General features: G+C 30.7%; 1 pseudogene; it reads right to left on the bottom strand.

Annotated features, from left to right (window-relative positions):
* Positions 1 to 229: 229 nt before the first annotated feature.
* On the bottom strand, positions 230 to 16,027 carry LOC127902444 (protein PHOSPHATE-INDUCED 1 homolog; annotated as a pseudogene).
* Between the last annotated feature and the right edge of the window lie 298 nt (positions 16,028 to 16,325).

Here is a 16,325-nt window from a genome sequence, read left to right as displayed (position 1 = left end):
TGACACACGTCTTGCAACCTTGGCAATCTTAGCAATATTTTTTTGTACTCGTGGAGGTATATTTGACTCTCAATCCTCACACTTCTCCCTCCTTCTTATCATCATTTTCATAAGTTTCATTCTAATAAATTTAAGAAGCTCTAGAATCAGTTTCCTTCTATACTCATTTAGATAACTATTCCATGACTCTGACATGTTGTTTGTCACATGATCAGTCTTGTAGAATGGGTCAAAATGATGGCATGACCATGTGCTTGGCACCCGAAGAAGGAATTTGAGCCATTATCATGAACTTTTCATCATCCAGCCGATGTCTATTAACTACTTTATCCATAACATCATTAATTAGAGCCACCAAGCTTAAACATTCTATCTCATATTCACCTAGGTCAATTAGTTTACCATCAAAGTGAACCTTGACATGTATTTGATCCATCTGTCAATATAAATATTCAAATCATGATACTTAGAAAAGAAAAATTAACATTTTTTTTAATTCAGGCACATGATTCAAAATAACTAACAATTAAAAAAATGATTTTCTTTAACACTTATAAAGAAGAATACCTTAAAACATAAACAAAGCCAAATTTTTTCCCCAATTCAACATCAATCCGTACACTGAAAAAAAAATGAGTTATTCCTTAAAATAAAAAACCAGAATACTGATTACTTAGCATCCATATTATTTATAGGCCTAAATATGTTTATCAGAAAATTTTTCTGAAAATACCCATAACATTATCAATGTAGTTTTGGCCTAACTTTGATTGGATTTGGATGTAGCATTCCGAAATGATTCTTTAAAAAAAAAAATCCATGAGTCAAAATGCGAGCTGTGGAAGACGTACTTTTCAACCATTGAGATATTATTATTTATAATCTTATATGAGCAGTGTGGATCGGACATTCGGACCGCGGGAGTCGCAATCTTTTATTTATTCATTTTTATTCATTTATCAAATGACAGATCATTGAAGATTGGAATTACCTCTCAGCTTAAACTATAAAAAAAAAAACTATCTATAATTCATTTTTCTTCAAAATAAAAGAACGGTGGAGGTGTGTTAATCACTATGATTACAATAATATGATAAGCAGTGGCGGATCTAGAAGAATAATTTATCGGGGGCTAAATTAGATAATAGTAAAATATAAAAATTAAAATTTTGAATATATAAAATATTTATTAATACATTTATAATTATTCTCTACGAAATTTCATATTTTAAAAATATTATGCAATAGACTTGTCATCAATATTATTAAATTTATTATTTCTTATATAAACAATCAAACTATTATTTATTTCATCCAATTCCAAAGATGATTATTAATGAGTTTCATTACTGAAAACGTTCTCTTTACTATTATTATAAAAAATGTAAGAATTAATCTTATTTTTTAGAATAGAAAATATTTTAGGTGGAGGGCTATCATTATTTTTAATTAAAATATAAATTTTTATAATTTTTAAAAGTTAAACTTTAAATTTTATGGAATTTATAATTTATAGTGACTATTTTAATAAATTTAATGAGGAATAATTAGAAAATAAAAATACTTTTTTCTTTTATTTTTATAAATTTTTTTTTGTCAGTGGAAGCTTGAGTCCCCACTGGTCAGATGCTAGATCCGCCCATGATGATAAGAGCGAGGGAATCAGACAGGAAACGATGCGCAAGCAGTTAACCGAGCACACGTCATTTTCTCAAGGTAATTGCGTTGTGCATCTTAAATGTTGGTGGCCTTGCCCTGAATTATTGAATGAGATACGAATCCCAATATCTTGGCGGAGGCATCACTATCACCTGCGCATGAGATACGAATGCCGATATTTTGGCTGAAGTATCACTATCACGTGCGTTACTGTTCCTATCTGCGCGTTTTAAATGCATTCATCTGCGTTCCTATCTGCGCGTTAGAAGATTAGAAGAAAGCCAGGGATGTAGCGGGGACAACTTCTATGGGGCGTCTGTGTGTGTTTATATGGATATTTTATGTAAGAATAATTTTTATCTACTCACAAAAAATTTTAGTCATAAATTATAAATAAAAATAAACTTTATATCATAATAAATTATAAATTTTATCTTAAGAAATTTATCTCTAAATATAAATAGTTATCCATATACTACAAAAAAAATATTATATTGCATTAAAAGAATTTACCTTCACATAGTAATACAAGAAAATGAAAGAAAAACATGAAAAAGAATGAAAGTTTAGAAATTTTTAAAATAATTTTGCATACTTACAACATTGGGTCCAATTGCGTTACCCATAGGGTTTGGTACCACATTTTTTATCCTTTTCAAATTTATGTAAGGATAATTTTTATCTAATCACAAAAAATTTTAGTCATAAATTATAAATAAAAATAAACTTCATATTAGAATAAATTATAAATTTTATCTTAAGAAATTTATCTCTAAATATATGGATATTTTATGTAAGAATAATTTTTATCTAATCACCAAAAATTTTAGTCATAAATTATAAATTTTATCTTAAGAAATTTACCTCTAAATATAAATAGTTATCTATATACTACAAAAAAAAAGAATATTATATTGCATTAAAAGAATTTACCTTCACATAGTACAACAAGAAAATAAAACAAAAACATGAAAAAGAATGAAAGTTTAGAAATTTTTAAAATAATTTTGCTTATTTACAACATTTGGTCCAGCTGCATTACCCATAGGGTTTGGTACCACATTTTTTGTCCCTTTCAAATTTAAGCAAGAGTTGTACAATGACTTAGATAAGATTATTGGGTCATTGACATTAAAAGCCCCTATTGTTCATGCAAAATAAGAAAAATCAAAAGTTTTAAAATTATGAGCCCGTTTGGGAGTGTGGCGAGGTAGCTGGGCTTTGGTAGCTTAACAGATTTTTTTTTTTTTTCAACTTCTACTCCACAACTATAGCTTTTACTCCACAGCAGCTGCAGCTTAAAAATTACAGCACCTCATTCCCAAACACACCCTATGACATATAAGTCCATAATATTCTATTTTTTTATATTATTGAATTAGGTTTCCAATTAAATGACTTATTCTAACATTTATTAATATCTATTTAAATTAATAAATTTATATATTAATTAATAAATTAACTAATTTATTATATAGTTAAACTATGTATATTATTTACTGACCATAATTAATGATAAATATAAATATAATTTTTTTAAATTTAATATAACGGCAACCAATTTCCTCTCACCCATGTGAATAGGGTTCAAACCCCATAACATTTTTTTTTCAACACAAGAGATTTTACTATCTGAAGTAGATGGAATGTACAAAATACAAAAATAAATTTAATTTCATATTCTATGTAGTTAACATTTTATTATTTTTTTGTAACATAATATTTATTTAACATACTGTCAATTACTTTATCATGTGGTAAAAATATGTTAATTTACTAATAATAATAAAGTGGTTAGTCTATGAATTTGTAAAATCATTTTTTGTCTGTTTGAACAATGAATTTTGTATTTTTGGTTGAGTTTTTGTCCTTAAATAAAAAGAATAAATTTAATTGTACACAAATAAATTGATATTTGTTACTCGGCCCCAACAGTTTAAATAGTCATTAACACACATCCTGACATCCATATGGTTAAGTTCTTTTATTAACTTATCTAAGAGAAGGGTAAAAAAAAATTCTAAACAATTACTCTATTGGAAAATAATTTAAATATTTCTTTAGTAAAAATAAACTAAAAATAAGTATTTTATATTCTTTCTTCTCTCTTGCTAACATCGCACATGGACAATAATAAATATGGTAGTTCAGCACATATCTATCAATTAAAATATAAGTCAATTAGTATAATTAATTGAATAATTAATTATGTTACAAATGGGTTATGATATTAGGAGTTTTAAAACCGAACCCAATACAATTATTAATCAAGTTGACAGCTTGGAAGAGCAAACAAATCCATTTAAGTTGGATATTTAAGTACTTGATCCAAATAGATTGGGTAATATCCATTCAAAATACTCCAGATTTGATTTATTTGATATTCATCCATGAACTTGAATATTAATAATATTTAAGTGTACGAGACTAAAAATGAATATTTAAATTTTGTAAATTAGATGAAAAATCAAAATAACATTGCTAAAAATTATTGCATTGTTAATGACAACAATGACGACACCAGCATTAAGAGAGAGAGAGAGACAGAGAGATATATATATATAGACACACACACATAAAGGTTAATCTAAAATTGACATGCAAGATAAAAAGTTGGTCTTAATAACCCCGATTGCTATGGGCTTTTAAGAGAAGTGGTAAGACATTAACTTTTGTATGGGCCTGAGTTTAACAACTAGCCCAACTTGTTTCCCATCATTTAAAATAAAAAGTAAAAATTACATATAATTTTGTAGTTTTCTCTTTAGGGTCTGGACGACTAGGCCTCAATATGATTTCTGTTTCTCAGAGTAATTTATGAATGGTTTAATATTAGCACCACATATAGTTGAATTTGTGAGATATTTGAGGATTTTATGCAATATATATAAGTTTATTCCAAATTCATGTAAAAGGTAGACCAGAACAATTAATATATCTATATGTTGATATTAAAATTTGGCTTAATGATGTGATCGAATTGAGTGGAGATCAGGTTGTGAATTTGGCTTGAGACAATGTTGTATGACATCAGAACTCAGGTGCTTCAATCTATAAGACAAGATAATCGTAAGGGTGCAGAGATTGATACCGACAAATACTCTTTAATATATACTTAAGTTAGAAATTAAGAATATTGTTGATAACAACTAAAGGAAAAAGAGTTAAGAAAAGCTTTAATTTACCTTTTTTGCGTGGGAACCAAAATAGCTTACCTTACGGTCGAGGACCTTTTATTGAAATGACTTACATAATTTATATTGTATTTGAAATATCAGTTGAGGTGACATGCATACAAAAAATGCAAGAAATTCCATTTGGAGTTGAATTTAATAATCATATTCGATTTAGACTTTATACAGCCCTGTTTGGTTCGCAAAATAGGGTGTAACACTACAAGCTCATCACTTGGTAGGTTCAAACTACCTAGTAAAATTGATTAATTTTTAATTTTTAAATATATAAAATGACATTATTTAATTTATGGGACTCACAGTAAAATTCATCAAATGTGTCATTAGAATTGTAGTGATTAGTATTAACATACAATGACGTGGAACTTAAAATATTTTCTAAAATTTCTTGTAGTTGGCCATGTAAGTTTTTCTACACTGGGGAACATGTTTTTTTTATTTAAATAAACCCTATTTGCCCCTAAATACCAAATTTATACCCTATTATATACATATGCCTTATGAAGGTGGTAAAAGTCAAAAAATACCCTTAAAAAACCATGAATCTACACAATTTCTTCCACTCATGATTTCTCTCTCACCATTCTTTTCTCATGGTTTTCTCTTCTCAACATTTTTTTCTTTCTAACGATTCCGTTCTCTCTCACTATTTCATTTCTTACCTCCAATACAAAGGTTTTTGAAAAAAATAAACTGTTAAAAAGGTGCATTGTTAAGTGATGGATAAGATATGTTTGAAATACAACCTTTTTGTATGCTTAGGATTTGCTTTGATTTCATTACAAGTATAGTTGCTAATGATTTATGAGTTTTAATAGTACATTAATCATTTTTGTGCTTGCACACACACTATTGCATAAAAGGTAGAATTTAAAACTCAATTTAAATTATGAGTGATTAAAAAATTAGTCCAGGAAAAAGTCAATAATGAAGGAGAATTTAGTCGAGTGAGAAGTGAGAAAGACGAGTAACTCAAGTAGGAAGTCGAGCAAGTATATTAAATGAGTCGAGTATTTAGTGGAGTAATTTTTAAAATAAATTGAGTAAAAGTTGAGTAAATTTTTTGAACAAGTCTAGTAAGAGTTATATAATTTTTAAAGAGGTCGAGTACGAAATCGGATAAGTCCAGTATTTAGTCGAGTAAGAATTGAAGGAGATGAGTAAGTTGAGTATCTAGTCGAGTAAGTACATTGAATGAGTCGAGTATTAATAATTTTGAAGATAAATTGAGTCGGTTATTAATAATTTTTAAAATAAATTGAGTAAAAGTCGAGTAAATATTTTGAACAAGTCAAGTAACAGTTATGTTATCTTTTAAAGAAGTTGAGTTTGAAGTCGGGTAAGTCGAGCATTCAGTCGAGTAAGAAGTGAAATAAGTGAGTTGAATAAGTCGAGAAAAAGGCGAGTAATTTTTTAAACAAGTCAAGTAAACGTCAAGTAAGTTTTTTAATACATCGAGTACGACCCAAGTAATAATGTTGAGTAAGAAGTCATTTGATCAAGTCAAGTAAGTATATTGAATGAGTCAAGTATTAAGTCGAGCCATATTTAAAACAAATCAATTAAAATTTGAGTAATATTTTTTAATAAGTCGAGTAACAGTTATGTTATTTTTTAAAGAAGTCGAGTACGAAGTCGGGCAAGCCTAACATTTCAGTCGAGTAAGAAGTAAAGTAAGGGAGTTGAGTAAGTTGTGTATTTAGTCGAGTAAGTATATTTGATGAGTTGAGTATTAAGTCGAGTAAAAGTTGAGTAATTTTTTAAACAAGCCGAGTAAACGTTAAATATTTTTTTTTTTACTTCTTTTGATCTTACTAGACTTTGTAATTCAAGGAAGTAGTTCAGTTTTGTTATGATTTGATTTAAAAATAAAGATTTTGATGGTTTAAGATATATTTTGGGTATTTTGGGGGAAATGGGTATATCCCACGCAATTCCCTCCTCGGGAACCCACACAACCGTTGAACACTGAAGAAGTAGAAGGATCGAACAGGCCGGTAACAAGTACTTCCTCCCTTTAACACCCAGCGCATTATTGCTAGCACCCGTGCTATGATCCACTTAAACCTCTCCAGCATAACCCGGATACGCCCCCTTGTCGTACTCTCCGGGACAAGCTGAAGCCGCCTCGAGCGGCGCCTCAACCGAGCCGACAAAGTAGCCTTTTCCAAACGGGTTAGTCACAGTTCCAGCAAAAAGACCGGCTATGTTAATTATCATGCCATCAACACCAACGTCGCCGTTTGGTGGGCCCAGTGGTGCAGTCTGTGTTCCGTAGATTGGCTGATGGAATGGCCACGCGCATTGCCCTGGACACGGAGTCACCGTGTTGCCAACCCAGATGAAAGCCGAGTTGTGTTGAGGGTTTGAGCCATGAAACCCGCAGTTACTCATGCAAAATCCCTCGACAGCCACGTCTTTAGCTGTTAAAACAAGAGTTAGTACTCTTAGCCCACGTGGTATTTTGAGTTAAGTTTCTGATTAGCCAAGTCAAATACTTGAGCTTTCTTAAAGATTTTGCCTAATGAGCAATTTTTATCAGAGAACTGGCTTGCTATGAAAACACGTGTCTGTCCTTTGCCAGCTTTTTTCATGTAGGTTTGGATTGTGTGCCACCGTTTGGAGACTGAGGGTTGTGGTGTTGTAAAGTGAGAACCAAGTTGATTTTTTTGTGGGTTCAAAGAGAGAAGAAAGTCAGCAATAATAGATTTTTGAGCAGGGGAAAATTCTCCGTACCAAAGAATTGAAACAGGAAGGTTTCCTTCAAGCAAAGCCCCTTTGTGGTAAGTCATGGCAATGGGAGATGGTTGGTAAAGTGAAGTTAGCTTTCTTGCTCCAAGACATGAGCTAATGAAGTTCAAGTGGAGAAGAAAGATTAGAAGAGACATTTTTTTGGAAAATTGAAAGTAGCCCATTTCAGAGGATTGAAGAGTGAGGTGTAATTTTTATTTGAGTGGTGAGGGTGTGTGTCACATATACATGTACACATATATACATATATTTATTGGCATGTAGATGCATGAACTGAGCTTAATTAGTGGGGTTACTACGTAGCTTTCACATGGCAACGTCCCACAGTTATTTATTTATTTATTTTTTAGGGTTCATTAGTTCGCATTTTAATATACACAGGTCACGAGAGAACTTAAATAAGATAAGATAAGAAAGGGAGAAATCAAGGAAGAATCTTTCTTTCTTTTAAAGTAATTTTTCCTTTTTCTTCTATGTTTTGTGTGGAGAGATTTAAAGATTTTGCAAATGCCATCCCCATCGATTGCCTAGCTACCAAATGGCAAGGAAAGTTGCTACTAATATTGAATTATTGATAGACAATGGCCAGAGCCACGGGCTGCATGTGTTTATTGCTTTTTCCAAGGCTGTTGCGCATTTCCACTTCAAGTTTAGAGTTTTTCTTCACATATCTTACTCTAATTTATCTCAAGACAACAAATGAAATATTGCCAATAGGGCTCGAAACTTTGTTATATCTATCCCTTCAGTGCATTATTTTGGCACCAAAGGGACCCGTGTCCATGTGCATGTTTAAATTTGGCTTCGTTTACTCGTTAAAATTCTGCCATGAAGGACCTCGTTATTAGTTTTTATATGTTAAAAGAGCTTCTTCTTTTTTTTGGTTCTAGGTGTTAAAAGGTGTGACAAAAGAATTTGTACGCCACTTTTAGTGGGTAGGTTCAAGCTTTATTTTACATATTTAATCTTACCCAACATTCAAACACAGTGCAGTGCACTGACACACATTCTGTGATTCCGAACTTGATGATCAGTTGAAAAAGATATGGTAGGCATCTGGGCTCCCATGCTTGTGACGACGTTTCCATGCTTGCTATTTGGAGTTGTTCAACTATACAAAGTTATGGCACTTAACTCATGGCAGAATAACAAAAATTCACCCACTATGAAAGCACAGAGAGTAAATGCACATTCCAATATAGATGGTCAAAGTAAGGGCGTAATTAGGATTTTGGATTGAGGGTGGCCAACAAGGAGAAGCTGCATATATAATTTGGTTAAAACAGAAAATAAGTAAAATCATAATGCAGAAAACAAGGGGAGCCAACAATGAGAATCATAATGCAGAAATTATAAACTTGAATAGGCTATCAAGGAAATTTTCAAACTTAATGACCCAAACGTATATGCGTAGAATTCGGTAAATTTCCAATTTCATACCTTATCTTTGGAACTTTTTGGGCTTGGGCCGGCAGGGGCCCTCAGGCTTACACAGTTCCGCTTGAGGTAGATTCTAAGTTCATCATTGCGATGGGCAAATGACCCAACTCGACCCCATCAGATCGGACTCGAAAAATTTGGATTGGATTGGAAGCGAATAAAGGCTCCTAACTCGATTGTGCGAGATTTTTGCCAACTCGATTGGATCGTGATCCGATCAAGTTTAACCTATTCGATTTGAAAATTCGACCAAGTTAACGCTATTAAAAAAAATTTCTTTTAGATATAGGGGTGGGTAAATAATCCAATCCGATTTGATAGTAATAGTTTATTTTAATTTTTATTCATTTGATTTATAATAGTAGTTTCTATTTTTTTTGCTGAAAACTGATAAAAAATAAGGATAAAAATGAGATAATTACATAAAAATGATCTTATAATAACTAAAAAAAATAAAAATTACCTCTCATCTAAACATTATCTAAATCCATCCTAATTGAAACAAACCAAATTTTAACTCGAACCTGACCCGATACACATATACCCATAGCCCAATTCAATCTAAACTTAATATGAATTTTTTATTCGACCTGAACTACGTTCGAATCAGCTTACAAGTTCGATTTTTTTTTTTTTTGGCAACCTAATTGGGTTAATCAGATCTCAACTCTAAATCAAATTTGCCCAACCCTACCACATATATGAATCATAATTGAAATATATTCTCATTGTTGTACTTACTCTGTCTAAGAATAAAAAAAAAAATTATGTCAGTTGTCAAAATGTCCTTAATTAATTATTGTCCTTATTATTATTGTTGTTGTTGTTGTTAAAAAAATTAAAAATAGTAATAAAATATTTAAAATATTATAATTGACACATAGATTTTAGATCGTCCATTGTTTATTATTTTGATTACAATCATTGTGTCATCCTTGAGAGTTGAGAGAATAAAACAAACGACATCTCTTTTATATCATTCACACAACCGACATGCATAAATAGTATGCACCAACACATACACTAGATGACTCATCTTTTTATGTCTTGATTAAAAACGACATGTCATTATATTAATAAATGAGTCAACGATCTGACGTCTCTTTTCTTGCTTGATAATTGACGCATTATTTGAGTAGTTGAATTCCAAATGATTTTAATAAAAGTACGAGATTGTTTGTTTTAACAATTAAATAGAATAATTATTATTACAGTTGTATTAAAAAAACACATACAAAAATACAAGTGATGATAACATTTCTGTTTCAATTTGAGGCCCAACTACTGTGGGTCACTCATCTATTAGATATTAATTTTATAATTTATAAAATTACTTATTTACCATCTAATAGATGGATTACTCAATTTTAATAGTAGTTATAATGACAATTCCGATTACAACTATTAATTACAATGAAAACTATAATTATGATTATCGTAAAATAACAAAATGATAAACTTCGGGAATATAAATATACAATTATACCATAATATTGTAGACTGGAAATCCAAAAACTTTATTTTTTAATATATATTTGTTGTATTTCAAAATTCTTCAAGAATACTCTACATTTAAGAGAAAACTAAGTCATATGACATTATTTATAAGGATTATTATTAAAAAAAACTTATCAATTAAGTAGGGATAGTTTAGGCGCGAAATGAAAAAAAAAGTATAAAATCCTTTTGAGAGCCGAACATTATAAAAACGTAATAATATAGTTACCTTTAAGCCAAGGCAAAGGCAGGACGAAACTCGTTTCGAAAAATAGTTTTGGTTTGATTTTCAGGTTCTGGTTTAGTACCTTTTTCAGAACTAGAACCGAATAAAAAAAAAATTAACATTTTTCTATAGTAAACTAGTGCCAGGCGGCATGATTTGATAGGACATAAGAAAATTTAAATTTGTAAAAAATTATAAATATTTGAAAGATCTCACAAAACATTTTAATTTTGCTTTGATTTTTTGGGTAAAAACTTGTTTAGTCCCTATATTATGAGTTTAGTGCCTATTTAATCCTTATATTTTTAAAAATATCTCAAAACGTTTTTACTATTAAATATTGACACTTATGAAATTATTTTTTATTCTTTTTAGCATGCTTTTACAATATTACACTTTTACAGTAATGTTTCTTTTTTGGATATTAATAAAAAAATTAGATTATCAAATTAAACCCAAAAATAAAATAAAAAATAAAAAAGATATATATTAATTTTAGTGGAAGCTCATGTGTGTCCAAAAAAAAATTACTTTTGTAAAAAAATTAAATTATCAATTTTTTTTAGATGAATTAATATTTTAACTCCTCAGCAGAGCATTCCACAAAAATTTATATATATATATATATATATATTGTTTTTATTTTATTTTTTGGTCTTAAACTGGTAATTTAATTTTTTCTTTTTAATAATGTTTAAAAAAAGAATTTTATTGTAATAGGGTAATATTATAAAAATAAGTTAAAATGAACAAATGGTAATGGCAAGGATGTCAATAATTTAATGGTATGGATGCTTTGAGGTATTTTAAAAAATATATGGACTAAACGGATACTAACCTCAAAATATAGGGACTAAACAAGTTTTTACCCTGATTTTTTTTTTTAATTTTCTTTATCATTTTGAATGAATAGACATGTCATCATAGAGAAAAAAATGGACGACATGTTGTCTTTATCATTCACACAACCGACTTACGTAAATAGCATGCACTGACGAATACTTTAAATGACTCGCGTTTATGTCTTGATTAGAAACTACATGTCATTATTTTCACAAATGTTCCAATCTTTGCAACTTGGCAAACAGTGCGTCATTTGAAATGTTGTATTCCAAATAATTTTAATAAAGGTAAGAGATTGTATATTTTTAAATTTGTAATTAAATAATAATCATTATAATTGTGATTGTAGTAAAAAAAATTGCTTTCTAATTTAAGTCCCAACATTCATACTTATTAATTTTTAACTCAAACCAAAACTTATGTTTCTCATTTTTAGTACTTAAATTTTTATTTTTATTTCACTTTATATAATTTATTTAAAATACGAATAATACTATAAATTGTGGTTCTAGGAGGATTATCCAGTATTATAAAAACAGTACAGTAAAATTCACAATCCCCTAGAGAAAATTATCTTACTTCTCAATATTGTGGGGGAACAGAGTAAGTGAATTCTCAGATAAAAGGCGAGTTTGCTATCTATTTTTTTTTTTCCAAATGAAATAATCAAATTGCAATCTAGTTAAGGATGGCTTACCATTCTTTTTTAATTAGAACAAATTTAAACTAGCCATGACCATATCTTATGAAGTTATAGTATATGAGGTTAACACACTCAAATGGCATGGGGGACAAGTCAATGTATTTTTATCAAACGTAAGGAGACACTTCAAAGCAGCCCTCCAGCAAATTTGAAGTGCTATAAAGGTTCGCATATTTGCAAGTATGGGAACAATACACTTAATTCCTCAGCCTTCAGACAATAACTTACAACAGATTACGGATGCTCCTGATAATTAATATTTTGAGGAAATATTTTTCTTGTACAACAATTGAGGCCATTTTGCCCATAAAAACACTTGAACCTCCATTATAAAATTACCTCTTATTTGTTCATCCTAATTTGAAGGAGACGATTGACAATGCTCAAGGGGACATGTATTGACTTGGTGACATGCTCCCAAGGCTGAATATCATATTCTGATAAAATGCAAGCGTTTGCTTAAATATGCAGGCGGCTAATAGGTTGAATGGGAACATGACACACAGTCTCGCCTGCTATTACGTTTTCTCTGATATGAATTAACATATTGTATTAGCATGTATTCCCAATTCATATGAGCCTCAAAGACAGGGGTGTGCAAATTCGGTTTGGATCGGTTTGAAATATTTTCAAATCAATATCAACTTAAAATTTTTTCAAACCGAACCGATCCAAACTGATTGAATCGGTTTGGATCCTCGGTTTGAGCTTATTAGCTAAAAGCCCACTTCTTTTATATTATTTTACTTAAATTATTTGTTATTTTTTTGTGTTCGTAATCTAAATTGATGCCTCTTTTATATTATTCATATCTACTTTGATATCTACATAACAATTCAAAGATACATCCATACAAGTTTACAGCATAATACATCCTAATAAAGAAGTTCTTAACATGTTCATTCAAAACAAACTCACAAAATTAAAATAAACTTGAACAACATTTGACAATTAAAATATTGTGCATCTTGTCCGTCAAAACTTATGGCCCACTTACTTTTGATTTGTCAAAATCTGCATAAAATGATAAATATAATTAGTTAGATTGCTTAACTTATAATATAATGTAATTATATAATATTTATGGATTGGATCGGTTTGAATCAGTTTGGAATCCTTCCAAACCGAAATCCAAACCGAGTGATGTCGGTTTGCAATTCAATAAACCGAACTCAGTTTTTTTACTAATGAAACCGATCCAAATGGTCGGTTCGGTTAAAATATGCCCACCCCTACTCAAAGAGGCTCTCATCTCGTAGCTGTAGGAATACAAATTGTACGTATATAATCGTCTAGCCATGTGATCGAATAATGAACTGTTGTCTTATAATAAGTCTTCACGAATTGAGGTTCAAATTGAATGATTCTTTGATTTTCAAAGCAACTACAATAACTTAGCTGCTGCCTCATATTATATATGTGTAGCAGACACACAGAACGCAGCTAGCTAGCTAGATTCTGCCATTATGTTTTTCTGCCGTAAAATTAAATAAAGTGTAGATAATGCTGTGCAAGTTGGCATGCACGGCTAATGCATAAATTAAAGTCAATGGAGCAATAAAAATGTCATTTACATCTTGCTGGTTTTAGTAGCGACAATGGATGTGTAATGCAATGAACTGTGGCACGTATGTATGCCGGCACATAAATTTCATTGTTTTGTCATCCCATAATGAAATTTATTTCACTTGGTTTTCCAATTTTCTAGTATAATTTAGAATGAGATTCACAATTTTACAATTAGATTTTTATCAATAATTTTCAATTTCTTGATTAAGTAATCGTTTTTAAGGAAATCGCCTGATTGATTTCTTCTTATTAACAGAGAAAAAAAATTGCTTAAATGACATAAAGACAGCTACAGCTGTACATATGAAATAGAAACGGAAATCATAGACAAAAAGATTAAGTATATATGTAAAATTAGTCAGAGTTCATAATGTAACTAGATTTGAATAATTAGACAAGTATTGGATTCTCTGATCGACGCAGCTACAGAGAAGCATATATTAAATTGAATTGTTGGCAATGACATGCCAGCAACTATGAAACAAGGCAGCTTTATTTAATTTTTTTCATAGCATATCCAGTGAAAGAAGCCTTCCATCAAACACGCTGAACTCCTCTTCTCTGGCCTTTGCGTCTATCGGGAATATAGGGCATTGTAGGTGGACGCATTGCCGGATAGTTGAAACATTACTTATTATTATTGTTGTTGTTGTTGTTGTTGTTATTATTATGATTATTGTTTAAAAGAAGAAGAAGTCATTAAGCATCTAAACAATTGATTAGCGTTGTATGCCTCGAGAATGCTAACTTTTGGATAATGCTCAAGGCATGTAATTTGCTCATAAGCTCGTGAAGTGAGATGGCCGTTTGATTTTATCCAACTTATTTATTCATCGATTTGTCTAATACTCTATTTTGTAAAGGCTAGTTGCAAATAAAGTAAGGACTCCAGGGAGGAGGCATCTATCTCAGTACACTGGATGTTACTTCTTTGATTCTCTCGTTTAAGCCTCTTATAAATCACAAGTTAAGTCTTTTTCAATAATGCACAAGCACAACTAATCTTTTCATATCTTATTCTCTTTTAGTTATTATAATAGTATGTATATAAGTCTTTTTGAATTATTATAAACAATGTGTATATATGATATATTTATAAATTTAGCTTTTAAAATAAAGTCTTTTTCGTTTTTTTTTTCTAATGATTTAGCCCTTATAAAGTTTATTACCTAAAGTTTGCTTTTATAAAATTTTGGGAACCCAATTCAGAATCCATTAGGAGTTCAAATGCATCCAATAATGGAGATCTGCGTCGAGTATATGTAGTTTAGAAATTTATATCAATAAAAATGACATATATTCTCTTTTCACTAAGAAAGAACCTCACTTAATTTTTACTTGTATGAGATTAAATTGTCAATTTAAAGGTGCATTTACTAATTTAATTATTCAAATAAGATGGATTTTTAATTATTTTTTTTTCCGTGTGTATAAAAAGAAAAATGCCAAACAGGATTTACAGTTTTACGCAGTGCTGGTGTCTAGTCAAGCTAAGTTGATTCTAAAAACTCTTTTTAACAATATTTTGAAAAGTAAGACCCAACTAAACCACTAAGCCCCACTACCAAATTATTGTAACAATTTGGTTCAACTAACCAGTCTTGATTAGTCGTTTGCTGGCAGCCACTTTCTGATAATGAAACTTGAGCGTATGAATTACAAAGCAACGGCCAACTTTTGCTGCGTTTAAATATAAAGACAAAGAAATACCAAAAAGTTAAAATTTGTCTTCAACATGAAGAAAAAGCAATAAAACCTAAATAAAGAGAAAGAAAATAAGAAAAATCAAATTCAAATTTGAACAAATAGATTGTAACGTTCGTTCACTCTTGTATTTTAAAATATTTGGAGGTCCGTATGCATTAGAATTTAGAAAGCACATTTTTTAGGACCACAGAATGAACGAGCTGGCGTGGCACAACAGCTGTCGTGTTAAATTTTAATAGCTTGTTCCAGCTGGAGAGGTCTGGGCTTACTAAGAACGCAATCAGGTTTTCTCAAATCACGAGCTTTGTGTGTGTGGCATTTTCAGTAGCAGCGCGCGCGTCACCTCACGTGCTAGCCTCACCTAGGATACCCTGGCCCCCATCCTCTGGCGCCCATTTGCTGGCTGCCAGCTGGAGCTACCACGCTTCCCCATACCATTTATATCCAGCCTGTCTTAAAGGCCTGTTCATTCTTTTTCCCAAATACACCCCTGTTAATTTTACCAAGAACTCCCCAAAAATGAGGGCTGTTTGGGTAGTTCGTGCGGGGGCGAACTGTGACTAAGCTGTAATACAATTTTGTTTTCTAGCGACAAAGAGTTCGGAGTTACGAGGCTGACTCGTGTTTGGCCCTCACGCTCCTCATATGACCGTATCACGATCGCTGTGATCTTACGGTGTCAACAGACGAGCGTGGGATTGGTATTTTCTTTTTGGATAGAAAAACGCGCTTAAGC

The sequence above is a fragment of the Citrus sinensis genome, chromosome 5 (assembly GCF_022201045.2).
Source record: "Citrus sinensis cultivar Valencia sweet orange chromosome 5, DVS_A1.0, whole genome shotgun sequence".
NCBI classification, from domain to species: domain Eukaryota; kingdom Viridiplantae; phylum Streptophyta; class Magnoliopsida; order Sapindales; family Rutaceae; genus Citrus; species Citrus sinensis.
Note: the sequence above shows the minus strand (reverse complement) of the source record. Positions and strands in the feature narration are given on the sequence as shown.